Here is a 14,860-nt window from a genome sequence, read left to right as displayed (position 1 = left end):
GTTTGTTGAGGAAAATCCCAAGATGATCTGTACAGTTTGTGAACTCCAGCTCTGTGAAAAGAGAGAAAAAAAAAAAAAAAAAAGCTGAAGCAACTGGGGAACAGCATGAAGTGGATTTCAGAGGGCTGGGGAGTGGTGCCGTGGCCCCGGGAGGGCACCGCTCCACATTGACCCTAGAAAGACCAACCATCCCAAAAGATGGGCATCCTGCAGAGGCGAACAGAGATGGGCAGGTTTCCTATGGCTGCTTCAGCCATCTGGTAGCGCTTATGACAATCTGAAGAGCCAGGTCTCTTCAGATATTGCCTCAGAAAACATTAAATATATTTTCTTAATTCTCTAGGTTTTATTTCTTTTCCCTTTTTTGAGATTAGTCTCCACCAGCCCTCTGATATATCTGTAGAGCTCTCTTGGTTTACACTCTGCCTCACAGACATTTATATAAAGGTGCAGCCTCAGCATTACTTTGCTTATACGTATGCTGGAGTGTGTGTATGTACTATCTACATCTGGAATGAGGGGCTGTATTAAAAATAAAATAATTATAAAAATAAAATGAAATAGCCTCACATGGAAAGCATTTGGAAAGGAAAATACCAGAGTAAAAATGGAAAAATAAGTACGTGTCAAGCCAGCTGCAGGTTAGGAGCAGCTCCCTGAGAAGCCAGTGGGATTTGCTGGTGCCCTGCATGGGAAGGCAGAGATGAAGCAAGTACAGCTGGCCCATGGCACTCTGGTGACCAAGGCTTTAGTCATGCCTGCGGGAAGGCTTTTAGCTTTAACCTTGCCAGCCTCAGGAGTATTTCTCAGAAGCTAAAGAAGTTGACTTTAGCAAGGCTGTGCCCACAGATAGTAATGACCAGGAGGTAGATCCCTGGGGCAGGCTGCAGGAAGCTTTTGAAGGTGCAGGTGCCTGCAGATATCTGGGGCGTGGGGGGGCATCCCTGTTTTCCTTGACAAGAAAGGAAAGTTCCTCTGACAGTCCAATTCTATATTAAACCCTTCTCACTTTATTCCTGCAAAAGGGTAAAGGGACCCCACCCTGCAAACAAAGCCATCATGCATTGTACATGGTGTTATTTGTCAGGCTCTAGGTTAAGAAAAGATTTTAATATCTCCCTTCAAGGGATCACTCACATGATTAAAGTTAGGCATGATTCTAGGAACCTCAGAAAATCAGCCACCTGATAAACTCTCTGCTTCAGGTTAAAATTAATTATATTAAAGAAGTATATTTTTTGACACCCAACTTAAAGAAGAGATATTGTAGCAACAAAGCTTTGTCTTAAAAATTATTATATTGTTTGGTCTTTCAATAATTGAAGAGGCTTCATTACCATGCAAACAAAAACAGGTTGGCTATTCACCTTTTGGAAGATGACATTTGCATTGCTAGAATAGAAGAACCTTAGAAAACTAATGAAGGAGCATAAAAATGCAAATTACTGCAGCTAATTGGCTGTGCTTTCTTACTCCTTCTGAATTATTAATTTATGACCAAGTAAATCTGCCCCTTTTAAATAATATAATAAAGAACAACACTGTGTTCTACGCTGTTGAGCGGATAGTGTTTGTTCCCTTAATTTTATGGGGAGTTGCTCTTATTTGCACTAGTAAGATGCTTGCGTGTTATGTAAAACTCTGCAGGTCCAGCATTCTTCTCATGCAGACTGACATCATTATATTTCTGATTTCCAATTCCCAACTAAAAAAAAAAAAAAAGACAAAAGATGATGCCATTATTACAATAATGCTAATTACATCTTGTGCCATTGGCACTGCTTAATCGGAAAGCAGGCTCAGAATCCTGCAGACACCTATTTATGTGCCAATATGTGAGTAATTCCATCCATTTCGGTGTGGTAACTTACATTCATCAGTGGTTGCTGCCCAAGGGATTGAAGAAATCAAAATAAAATGTTTTTTTTTTTTTTACAACAGCATTGATATATATGCATTTTTTCCTGAATATTATTTCTTCTCTCATGTAGAAAACTTGGGAACATTCTGAGAGGCTGCTTATTTTATCTTTAGTATTTATTTCCAGCCCTGTGATACCTTTTGGTGTACATGAGCACAATTCTGCAAGTGCTAGATATTCTAGCTGGCAGGCCTGTACATTCACTGTGTACACGTATTCACGGGGAGGCCCTAATGTTCATGGTGTACATGCTCCCAAACGGTGCAGAGCATGAGCAGTGTGTCTAATACTTTTGGAACTTGCATTATATTGCCCAAATGCTCTGCAGTTACTGAAAAATCTTGGATTCACGTGTTTAAGTACTTCTGTGGGACAAGGGCTTAGAAATTAATCTCAGCTTGCATGATTTGCTTTTTCCCTGATGGCTTCACATCTATCCCTATAGCATGCATAAATTATCAATTTTGCATTTTAAAAAGGTATGTTCCAGCACTGGAGCTTTTTCATAGATGATGCCTGTGCGACCAAGATTGGAAGACTGGCCTGTGGGATGGATCTTTGCTTTAGAGGACACAAGCAGCAATCACAGGCAGTATGTGGGAATGCATCTCCTTTTCTCCTCCTGTAAGGCAGAATGTTTCATTTACAAAAACTGGCCTTTTGACATGCAATTTCTCATTCTCCATTGTAGCCCCCAAATGATTTCTCTTTAAAATGTATCCAAGGCAGGTTAAAAGTTTTGTTGCACTGACTATATATTGCTTAGTGCATGGTATTCCAAAACTAACAAAAAGAAATCATGTCCCAAGGAAATAATTTGCATGTCCCAGTCACTGCTGTAGCTGGGGTGCCTAAACCAGCTGCCGCAGGGAGGCAGCTCATGGAAAAAACTTTGCTCAAGTTTAAGTGACCTGGCCAGGTCAAGGCTGCAGTCACGAAGACAACATGAGGGAATAGCAGTGAGTCCAGGTAATTTCTAGTGTTAGAGGTAGGTAAATGAAGGTGAAGAATATGAAGTCAGATTTACTTTCTTTATCTTTTAGGAGTTCTATGATTTGTCTGCACACAAGTTTTGCCTAGCTCTCCTTTTATAGCATCCAAATATCCCACTGGTCTCAATGCATTTCCCAGCTGGGAAAGGAATGTTATCTCTGTTTTATAGAGGTGAAATTGAGAGATGTGGTGTAGGTAAAATAGCTGCCCAAAGCTGCCTGTGAAAACTTGGGCTGGAATTTGGACTGCCATCCCACTTGCTGTACGAGCCACTAAGCCATATCTTTTGCAGTCTGGATTTTCAGTGTTTTCTAAACGAAAGGAAAGAATATAAGCCTCCCTCCAGGGTGACAAAGAGGCATTGGTTTCCTACGCATCAGAAACTCGGTGGCCATAGCATGCCAATTTTTGTTGAGCATATTTCCCTAAATATGTATGTAGCACTAGAGAAATGCCCTCTAAAGGATCTGTGGAATGTTATAATTCAGGATCAAGCTCAAACCTACTACAGTTTGAAAGGGTCATGTTGTACATATGAAGTATATAGTACTCATTACTTAAAATATTAATGAAGCACGTAACAGCTGTTAAAATAAAGCCGATAGGAACAGGGGGGAAAATACCCAGACATATTACCCAGAAGACCAAGGAGGAAAAACACCTCAGGGATAAGTATTTCAGTAAGAGCCCATAGGTGGTAATTAAAGGCATTTAGGCACAAAAGGATTTGGTCCAGATAGATGTATGCGGAACATGGCATTTACCTAACACTCACTGATAGCGTCTGCTTCAGCCATCTCCGAACACCTGGAATCTGCCTTCTCCCTTAGCTAGGAGGGAAAAGAGTAGCAGATGTGTTTATGCTCTAGGAGTTATTGAAGAAAGAGAAAAAAGGCCAGGAAGAGATAATAACTATCCGTAGATCCACAGGGAGAATGAAGAGGAGTACAGGGACTAGTTATTTTCACTTGTCAACAGGCCAAAACTAAAGGACTTAGCCTGCAGCAAATTAGATTAAATATCAAGGAAAACCATGAATTAGTCATGAAGGGAATATTTTAGAATCAACATCATTGAGCCTATTTAAGGCTAGACTTCCTAAAGCACAGCTGGAGATGGTTTAAGGTCAGTTTAAGTCTCCCATCACAAAAAGGGCAGCGGAGCTCACTGGGAACGGGCGCCTCTCAAGTTCCAACCATGGGTGGCCTTTGAACCTCAGCAAGGGCTTTCTTCTGCCTTCTAGAAAGTGACAGTGCCTAGTAAAGTAGCTCTCTCCCTTCCTTCATGTTGTAGCCCGTACGCTGCTTAAACTGCTTTCTCACCAGCAGCCGGGGAGAGCCGAGCTCTGGCAGCCTGCTGCCCGCCCGGCCTGCCTGGGGAGGAGGCGCAGGCGTTGGCTTGCAAAGCCATGGCCTGTGGCTCTCAGGGACTGGTTTAGTGGCAGGTCTGGCAGGCCTGGGTGCCGACTGATGATCTCAGAGGCCTTTTCCAACCTAAACGCTTCTGTGACTTTCTGCAAGATGTGTGAGTACTCGCAGACTGAGCTTCTTTAAGAGTGGGCTGTGGGAGGTGAAGGGTAACACTTATTACCCCAGGAGGAAAGAAACCCAGGTCGGCAACTGGGGAGTGCCACGCGACAGAAGAGCCATGTCACTTCTTCCTGAGCTCACTGCTTCACCCCTAAGGCCACTATTATTTTATAGTAATAAAAGCCGCACCGTGGCCCTGGCTTACCCACTGGCCGGCGGCTGGCAGCCGGTTGGTACCTGGGCCTCCGCCGGTACCTGCCCCGGCATGGCACAAGCCCCAGTGGGCCGTAAGCACTCCTACTCTTCCTTTTGCTGGAGGGTATTCCTCTTTCCACCTTCATTTTCCATGAAGGAAAATTAAGAAAAAAATAAAAAAAAATATTTTTTTTTAAACTAAGAAAATTAGGAAAACTTAACTTTCTGAATACAGGAGATGCAAAGTGATGGACAACCCATACTTGCAATATCCGTGAAGAATAAAGCCAAAAGTTTTTAATTTCTGGACATAATTTTGTACAAACCCATCAGAATCTGTGGAGTGTATTCGGGGGATCTGGAGAAGGCAGCTTGCTCTTCATGGTGGTGTCACTGCTGCTCAGCAGCTTGTACACCTGGGACTGTTTGACCTAAAAGACAATGATTTGGCCATGTGCGATGCAAACAGACTGATAAGGAACAGGGAGAAGATTTTTATTTCTTCTTTACCCTCACCTCTATTCTCTTGTCATTTAACTTCACAGCTGGTGGGGATTTTACTTTTGAAATGACAAATGGGAGGGGACCTTATAATACTGGTCATTGCCAGGTGGCTTCTGATGCCAAATCTCATCTTTCCGATTTCTGAGCTTCCTAAATGCTTAGTAGAATTAAGATGCAATTCTCTACTTTGCTTTAAATTTACATCTACTACTGCCAGCTGAAAAAAAAATAATAAATAAATTGACAAACCATCAAGCCTATCAGGGATAGCAGTGCAAAGAAACCCATGCGGAATGCCAGCTGTGGAACCTACTGTGTCTTCTGTTAGGACATTGCCTGCTGTGTATTTGGGTTTCCTTTTCAAAGAAGATACTATTACCGGTTATGACAATTGCGGAGATAGGCTTGAGGTGGAGGTGCAGATCCTGTTGTGCTTTGACATGTAGGAAGATGGGTTATAAATAGGCAGGGAAGTAAGTGACATGCCTGTCTGTCCGTCCACTGGTGAAGAGCCCAGATGGATTCATCAGAGAAGAGCCTGGATGAGCTCTTTTGAGAAGAGCTTTACATTTCTTCTGAAAAAAAAAAAAAATGATTCACCAGCACGGAATGCACAGCTCTTTTCATGACTGAGGAAGCTATTGACAGCATGTCTTCAGACACTTCTCTGGTAGGAATTTCCATTTTGTGTTAACCTTCCGAGTGAGTCCATGCACTTCATTCCATTTGTCACTCTGCCCACTGTTGTGAGTGAGGACTGCTACTGCGATCGCCATCAACGGCTACTGCGTGTAGTAACCAAGAAATGGTTACTTAGCAGGGCAGATCATCAGACGGAATAAATCATTTAGGGGTAGATGAAGACATGGTAATTAGCCTCACTGAGAACTTGCTCCTCTCTTTGCATTTGGTACCAAAGTGTACCTGAAAGGTTTTTATGGACTTCTTAGGAAGCATCTTCTGGCATTTGAACTAATATGTTTTTTTAAAAACATAGTAAATGTTTTTAAACATGACATCTCACCACATATTTCATCTTTTTAGCAGAAGTTGTCTCAAGAAGGTGAGAGCCTTTTGGGGAAGGAAGCCATCAAAATTCTTAATAATAATGATAAACATGAACATATTATTGTTGAATATTCTTATTTCCAGTATTTGAAATAACTAAACCTCACATTAGATTACCATTGCTTGGAGTAACAGTCGCTACTGCTTTAGTACCGAAGCATGACAGCACTTACCTTTGTGTTGACTCATGGCAAAGCCTTAATTAACCAAATGATTTATTAGGGGAAGGGACTTTAGACAAATGTCTTGGATTACATCATGTGAAACACTGAAGCAGCTTCTTAAGATGTTTTTCTTTGACTTGCTCTAGAATTTCTTGAAGAATTTAAAGTTTAAGTGTCAAGAAGTTCACTGGCTTGTGAAATTTGTGGAAAAGTGACAGGGTGAAGTGACTCAGAACTGAGTTCAGAGATTCCTATTAAACTAAATATTTAATTAAAAATGGTTTGGGTTTTGTTTTCGTTATTTTAATAATAAAACCCAAAATACAGATTTGTTTTACTTTGACCCTGTTTTATTTTTGTTTTTATTTTTTATTCTTATGATTCTTTGGCATAGCTACTGACATAAAGCCAGGGAAGACAGCTAGGGAGGGCTGCAGCTAATTTGGTGTGGCAGAATAATGCCCTTTAAAACTGCTTTGCAAATGCTCTGAATTGCAACCACCCAGTTTATGAGAGATTCTTGAAAAATAGCAAAATAACAAAACCAGAAGATTTGTTCAAGCATTTCTCTTTTATTGAGTGATAGCTTCATTAACTGAAGTTAAGTGCTTCTCAAGAAAGTATGTGAATCTATAGGAAAGAAAGGCTGAGGTCACTAATTAATTTCTGGGGGCTTTGTGTGTTATATTGATGGCAGTGCTGTAAAAATGTTGGTAATTAATAGTATTTCCAGAGGAACAGATTTAAATTGCTCTGTTATCTTTAGCAATTAATTAGTGTCCTCAGATTTCTGCTCATAAAGTTTTTGCATATGAGTAGGTCCTAAAATATGCACAGACCAGACCTGCTTTCTATGATATTTCTAAAATGTTGTTGCAGGCTTAGTTTCTTGGATGTTATTTGCTTGGTTTGGACATTTTGGCCATGTAAAGTTTGCTTTTTCCTCTGAAATGACATGGTTCAAGACTTTAAAGGTAACAGGTATGCAAAGTTTTCCCTTCAAATATCATGATCTAAAAATGCTGAGCAGTTCCATTTGGTGCCAGAGAGGTTGGTGCTTTACAATAATCAAACTCCTTGTTTTTCAATCTAAATTTAGACACTTTCATTAAAAAACCCTGATGAATGTTCCAAAGGAGTAAGTTATTATAAATTAATTATCATCCTAACACTTCACTTTAGAAAGAAAATGATAGTTCTGCCCAACTGAATTAAATAAGGAGGACAAAACGATGGGAATTCAGAGAAGTAGGAAACATGAAACACAGATAACTGGAGACACAACAGATCAAATAACACTAAGTCTTCGATAAAGTGAAATCAGAAAACCTGCATGAAAATCTTTAAGCCTGCTGAACTATTGTTAAGGAAAGTGAGTATGGTGAAAGATTTGTCTCAAACTTCATGACATGGATTATCGAGGAATATATTTTTCTGAAACCTTGTCTTTCTAAGGAACAAAAATAAAGGGTGTTACAAGGTCAGGGTGCTGACACCTGGAGATACTGAAATAATATTCAGATATTTTTAAGCCAGATTGTGTTTCATTTGATAAATAATATCTTCTCTATTAAAAATCCCTGAACAAATTAACAAAAATATAGTGAAGAATAGGATGATATTTTAATTCATCCCTCATGAGAGGGATGGTTGAGGAGGATGGGTGTTCATGGAATGAGAGCTGAAATGCTGCACCATCCTGACTGAGAGATAGAAAACCTCACTAAAGTGGGACTAAATGGTTAATCTTTAGGATGGGCAAAGCTTAATACTGAAGTGCCTCGGGCTCCCTCTCTGAACACACATGTGTTTACATGCATATTTTTCTTGAAAAGCAGGTGAACACTGAGATTAAAAACATGCAGTAGGCAAAGGGATCCAGGGTAGCTTGGATGAGAGATCACTGAGGAGCTTGGAAGGACAAAAGCACGCTGAAGCATAGTATGGTGAAAGCTGAGAAACATCACTGAGTAATGCAAGGCAAGGCACATGGAAAGAATAATTGGAAGAAAATAACCTCAGCTACTCAGGAAAGAGGAAAACCAAGGTGTTATTGCCATTTTAAGTGGAGGTCAAAGTAAAAAGAAAGATGTTGGGAATCTTAAGGGAAGAAAAAACTAGCATGAACCAATTCAACAAATTAAGAACAACTCTCAGTCTCAGTTACGGGTGAAATTTTAGTGCTGGAGAAGTAAGTGGAAGAAAATATCCTGCTGACAACTGTGGTGTCAGGAATTCACTTGTTTTCATTTATAGTCGTGCTTTAATCACAAGAATATTGAAGATGAAGGCCAAGTTCAGCATGCAGCTGCATTAATGCTGTGGTTGTTATGAATTTCACCCAGTGGACCACTGCTCCAGTCCAGCATTGTTACTCTTCTGGGAAAGTAAGCATTTGCTAAAACTCGGTTTAAACAACAACAAAAAAAAGAATCTTATGCAAACATGTCACAGTTAGAAACGCTCAGTGAAGGTGTGTGATAAATATATTGAAATGTGTGGAAAATTTTATTAATCTGTCACTCAGTTTTCATGACAGGATGACATCTCCATTCTTTATTTATCTATTTTTGAACTTAAAGGCATGGTTTTATTTGCATTTACCATATTTCTATTGTTTTATAAAACTGGCATGTTTATAAATAATTGTATACCGTAATATTTGTGATGTGTGAGTTTTACAGAAACACGACAATTTGGTAGGTGCCACCAATATTACCTCAGTGTTAAAGCAGATAATGTAAATTTATTTTTAACGTAATAACCATGAGGCTGTAGGTGTGGAGCTGAACACAAAGCCGGTGAGTCATTTCAGTTCCCCAGTGATTTGTATCATCTCTCTGTTCAGTGCTGATCCCTAGGCAGGCTGTCGCTTTGCTTCTTGCTCCATGGCGCAACGGGCACAGCTCGTAGCAGAGTTCTTAATGACTCTTTCAACTTTTACTGGGGAAAAAAGTGGCACGGTTTTGGCTTTGATCTTGCCAATGTCACTACTCCAGCTCGTAGAGTTAAACACAGGCACCACCTGGCTTTCTTCTAAGGCAGCTGTCTGAACAGAGAAAAGGAGTGTAGCTACCAGCCACCTTCAGAAAGCAAAAGCGCCTATTGCATTTTAGCTTAAGCAAGAGAGAGGTCACACCTTCCTCTTTCTCTTGGGGGTGCAAGAATAAGATATGTAAGTTAAAAAAGAGAAAATGTAAGCATACATTGGCCCTGTTAGGCCTTGGGAAAACTGGCAGTGCTCTCTAGAGAGCCAGTTCCCCTTGGTCCCCTGGGTCCTCGTAGGACAGCAGCCTTTGGTGCCCACCAGCAGAAAAAAAGATGCTGCTCTGCTTCTTCACCAGGTGAAAGCAGGGCTCTGGGGGAGGGAGTGAAGCTCAGCAAAACAGGAGCTTGTTTTATCTTAACACGGATGTCAGGCTGAGAGTTCAGCACTGTAATGGCATCCACTGGTTTATGTTTCTGTAAAGATTGTAAAAGCTCCCAGTGTGCGTTTTTTGAACTGATTTCAATTAGCGGGAAGCTCAGTGTGTGGGAAACCCAGCTCCTGGTGAAGTTGGACAATGCTGCTTGCAGAAGTCAAGTTTTGCAAGAGGTATTTTGCCTATAAAATTTTCAGTTTCCACTTAATAGAATATCTAGCACAGTACAGAGGGTTTTATTCTTTTCAGGACTTCGAGGATAGTCTGTGGAGTATAATGTACTCTTAGCTACCAAAACAAACCACTTCACTGGTTCTGAGGAGAGGCTTGTAAGAGCACCATTTGTTCAAATACTGGAATAAAAGTAAAGCAGTTAATCTAAGAAGTACTGACAGACAAAAAGCAGTAGCAATAAAAGCTAATTGTCTGTTAGCTCCAGGTATATTTTTATTGAGTGTTTCAATCCTAGCCTAAAAGCATATATTAAGAAAAGGCTGTGCTATCTTCACAGATCAAGCAGCAGCCGGAGCAGACTGCAGTCTCATTTCTCTCTATACTTTCCTTCCTAGCCCACCCCTCCTCCAGCTGGCTGCCTCCATTTAGAGGAGCTTTTAACGCCTCTGTGTAGTTCCCACTGAAGCTCTTCTCAGTAGCCATCAACCCACAGCAACAGGGTGTTTTCCTCACGTCCCTGCTTACATCCAGTGAAGCCCTGATTTTAGGAGGAGGTCACTGTAGTTCATATGTAGCAGGAAGGGGAAGCTCATCTTCACATCAGTTTGCTTTTTTCAGTGACAGAAAGGTCACTTCTTCGCAAGGTCAGTAGCATAATCAAGGCTTTCACATTAATTATGTGATGTGGTTTGTGTAAGGCACACGTTAGACCTTTGATTGGTAGGCAGAGGACCTGCAGATTTTCTGATGTGCACTTGTGTCTGATTGTATTTGATGCAGCCTTTCAGCCTGGGCATCAAGAAATCAGTTGCCCTTTAAGATGAGATGCTCCAGATCATCTCCCATCGGCTGGGACTCGAGCCCAGGAGCTGCGGGTTTATGTCATTGGAGCCCCCTCAGGTTTTCCTGTAATTTGTTTATTCACCTAACAACAAAAGCCACAGGCTTCAACGATTTTATGCTCCGACCCCTACTTTGAAATAACAGGGCTCTGTTTTTTTCTGCTATATTTATATTGAATGTTAATAATAAATACATTAATTGATAATGCCCCCCAGTAATGGATCATGACCATCAAGACTGTGCACAGATTAAAAAAAAAAAAAAAAAATAAAATTATTTACTCTTTCCAGTAAGGCTTATGAATCAGCTAACCCTTACCAGACCAAAGATAGGAGGTCTTCTTTTTCTTTAAAAGACTTTTTGTCATAACCCACATTGATCACAGTTGTGACTGTACTGTATTTGGTTATTTTTATCTAACACCTGGCAGTGACTTGTGCATCACTACTGAAACCATCAATTGAGCTATTAAGAAGGAAGACGCATTTAATAACCCCTGCAGTTCTCATCACAGCAGGGCTAAGCCTAACAGTGACGTTCTTAACATCAGCACTGAATTTCAGTGCTTTTCATTACGTTGGCCTTGTTTCGTTAGAATTCAGCATTCTTCAGCCTACTTACAAAGCATGCACTTTGTATTTTGCGAATTTTGTTGACTGTCATGAGTGGACTGGTGTGGTCAGAAGACCAAGTGACAGTGTTCACAGAAAAGAGGGGGAAAATCAATTTAAGTTTAGAATAGGAGTACTTACTAAAGCTAGAGAGGGAATAATGGAGGCAGGCTCTTCTGCCTAGCCTGACAGTGGGATCTGAAAGCAGGAAAAGATACAGAGGAAACACAGGGTAAGCAGCTAGAGTGAAATGCCATGTTTGTTAGGCAAAAAATCAATAATCTTTGATGGACAAATCTTACACAAACCTTTATTCTGGGCCTGCTATGTTTGGAAATTACAACAAAAGAAACAAAAGCTTGTTACTTGGAAAAACCCAACATCAGGTTATGCATGTTTACCGAGATGAAGGAGTGCCTGGAATAATTCTTCTGCAGAGGAAAAACAAGCGAGAAGGATTTTGTTGGTGAGAGCTGAATGCATACTCCTCTGGGAACAGAAAACACATGGATTTGATCACACCTCTTTCTCCTGCTTCCAATATCTGCGCTTGCCTGAGGAACACTGCTGTCCTTGGGATAACTAAGAAAACCAACGTGGTCATTAACTTTTCCAAAGATTGCAATGGGGAAGCAGCAGCTGAGGCAAGGCAGTGGCTCAATATGCAACCCTCCAGACTGAGCAGGAGTCCCTGGTGGTTCTCAGAAGAAGGGCATTTCAGGAGATGCAGCCTGATGGGGCTGGTGGGAAGTGGACCCCAGGGAGCAGCTGGATTGTAGGACGGTGTTTTCCAACCTGCTTGATCCTGATGCTTGGTCAGATCACAGCGCTGCCAATCCCAGATGTTCACAAATCACAAGGAAAGTCTGAGAAAGAACTGAGATTGGTTAAAGACTTGAAACTGAGATCTTAAAAAGAGAATAAATTTTGGGTGTGGTTTATTGCCTTCAGGTTTCTTAGCCTTTAGGGTGCACTTAAGTCATGTTTTTAAGTTTCTCTTTGCTACCATGAGGTCTAGGAAACTTACTTAAATCCATAAGCCAAGATTCTCACCTAATCATTTGACTGTGGGAGCTGAAAAATATAAAATTATGAGAGGTGCAGCACTGACTGGTTCGGCCAGGCATATGGCAAGTTCTTGGAAAAGGCCTCTTGGAGAGGGAGGGGAGGCAGCCTGGGAAAGGGGTGCAGGGAAGAGGCCTGGGAAGTCGGTGGGGAGGAGTGTTGAGAGGCAGGCAGGGGAGAGGATGGGCTCTGGAGGAAAGCAAAGCCATCATGGTAAAAGTCTAGGGTGGTGCAGCAGTGGTATGGACATCCAGACTCTCACTGGGGCCTTTGCCTGTTTGGGCATGCCAGCTCCAGCTTCCAAAGGAGATGGGAAAATGTTTCCTACAGTAAACTCCATGACTTAGCCCCTGTGAGTCCTTGGTGCAACAAAACAGTTTACCAGATGAATTTGCTTTTCTGCAGAGACTGAGATTATTTGGTTGATTTACAGAGAGAATACTGCAGCGTAAAAGTTGTTACTTGGAGAAGCCAATGCTTGGCCTGAGCAGAGTGAGCTGAGGATGATGAGTGGCAACTCCAGATTAAAAATAACTGATAAGAAGGTGACCCGTGGCAGCCCTAATTTAGCTATCCAGTTATAGTGATTAGAGCCTGGAGAAAGCCAACAAGCAACTGGACTGAAAAGATGAAACAGTCTAAAGGTCGTGAACATTTACATTTTGCAATTTCCATCTTTTAAAATACCAAGTCAAGCCAGGAGTGGATTAGGGTGTTGAGAGCTGTGAAAGGCCTTAGCTTGGAATTAGTCTCACTTTAGCTGTGGGATACTTCTGAATTCAATGCAGAAGTGGAGACTCGACTGCCTCACAGTTCAAGCACAGGGTGAGGAGTTAGGAAATTGCAGTCCCGTTGCCAGCTCAGCTGTTGATGGGGAGATGACTTTGCTCGGTGTGAACAATTTTATAGGTGAATGTGGGGAGCTCTGCGTGCAGACCTTAATGACTCTTCAGTGACCTTGCCTGTGAAACAAGGGAATGGCACAAAGCATTCCATGACATGTTTTCCACACAGTTTAGCAATCTCTGCCTGCCACCAGAACCCCCTTGGCTAATTGCAGAAATTGCATTTGCGTTTCTGCATGCTCTGTGGGCCAGTTGCACTACCCAGCATCAGGCACATAACTTGATAGGGTGGTCTCCGGCAGGCAGAGGAAATAAATTTATGCAGATGGCCCACACAAGCATGGACTTTTGTCCCCTTTTGTAGTGCAGGTGGGTCACGGGGACTAGCTGTCCACTTCAGAAAGCTGCCTCTGTGTGTGCAGATACCCCTTTCTGTCTGTCCAGGAGTGTATTGGATGATTCTCATAGTATTCAAGGATGGAGGTTCTTTTCTGTCTTAGACATTGTTAGAAAGAATTACACTTAAAAACATACAAAAATAAGTAAAAAGGAAACAAAGCCGTGTTTTTTCCCCACACAAATACCTACTCCATTGGACGATGCTTTTATTATGTTTACTGCAGACTCCTTGCTGCACTGAGAGCTAGCTGGGGTTTTGGATTGACTAGCTGATACTTACCCATGTCTTCAAAGACTCTGCAGTGGTGCTGTGTACTGAAAAAATTGTGCAGATTAGGCACTTTTGAAAATCCTATTAGAAGTACCAGTTCAATACATTTTGTTAAGAAACTTGAACTAAAATAGAACCATGAAATCAAAGCCAATCTGGCATTAATATGCCACGAAAGTAAAAGTGGAGCATTACAGACATCGTCACAATCAAGTCAACAAATTGTCTGCGGCACTGGATCAAAATGAATCCAAATTGCCAACTTGATGAAAACCCACAGTGTTTGTGAACTCTGACAATTTATGAAAGCACATGTCTGTTTAGCTAAGAATTTCAGAAAGCACTTTTTCTAAGAACTGGACACAAACATAGCGCTGAGCTGGTCTATGCAATGGTGAAACCACCATTTCAGAGCCAATTATCTAGCTTCCTTCTTCAGATCCTGTTCTTCAGCAATAAGTAATTCCTACCCCCACCCCACGAGTGCCATTACACGTAGCACAGGCTCAGAAGACGACACTCCTGATAAGCAGAAGTTTGCCAGAATTTTTTACCAGAAACTGAAGATGACTGTTTCAGGTCTTTCAGGATTAAACAGAGGCCTCAGAAAATACATTAAAGAGCAATTTTATGCAATGCTATATATAACTTCTAAGCCTCGGGAGCTTTCCTTCCCACCTCTACTCTTTTTTAGAGAATTTTGTGCCCATCTGGAAATATAAAGCTACACTTTAACACTAGGAAACTGAAGAGTGTAAAAAGACCTGGGTGTCTTCTACCTAACAATATAAGAAAGGAAAAAATAGATGACTAAGAGAAATGCTTGTAACTACCTCTTGAACTCTCTCACTTCTTC

The sequence above is a fragment of the Falco punctatus genome, assembly GCF_963210335.1.
Source record: "Falco punctatus genome assembly, chromosome: 12".
NCBI classification, from domain to species: domain Eukaryota; kingdom Metazoa; phylum Chordata; class Aves; order Falconiformes; family Falconidae; genus Falco; species Falco punctatus.
Note: the sequence above shows the minus strand (reverse complement) of the source record.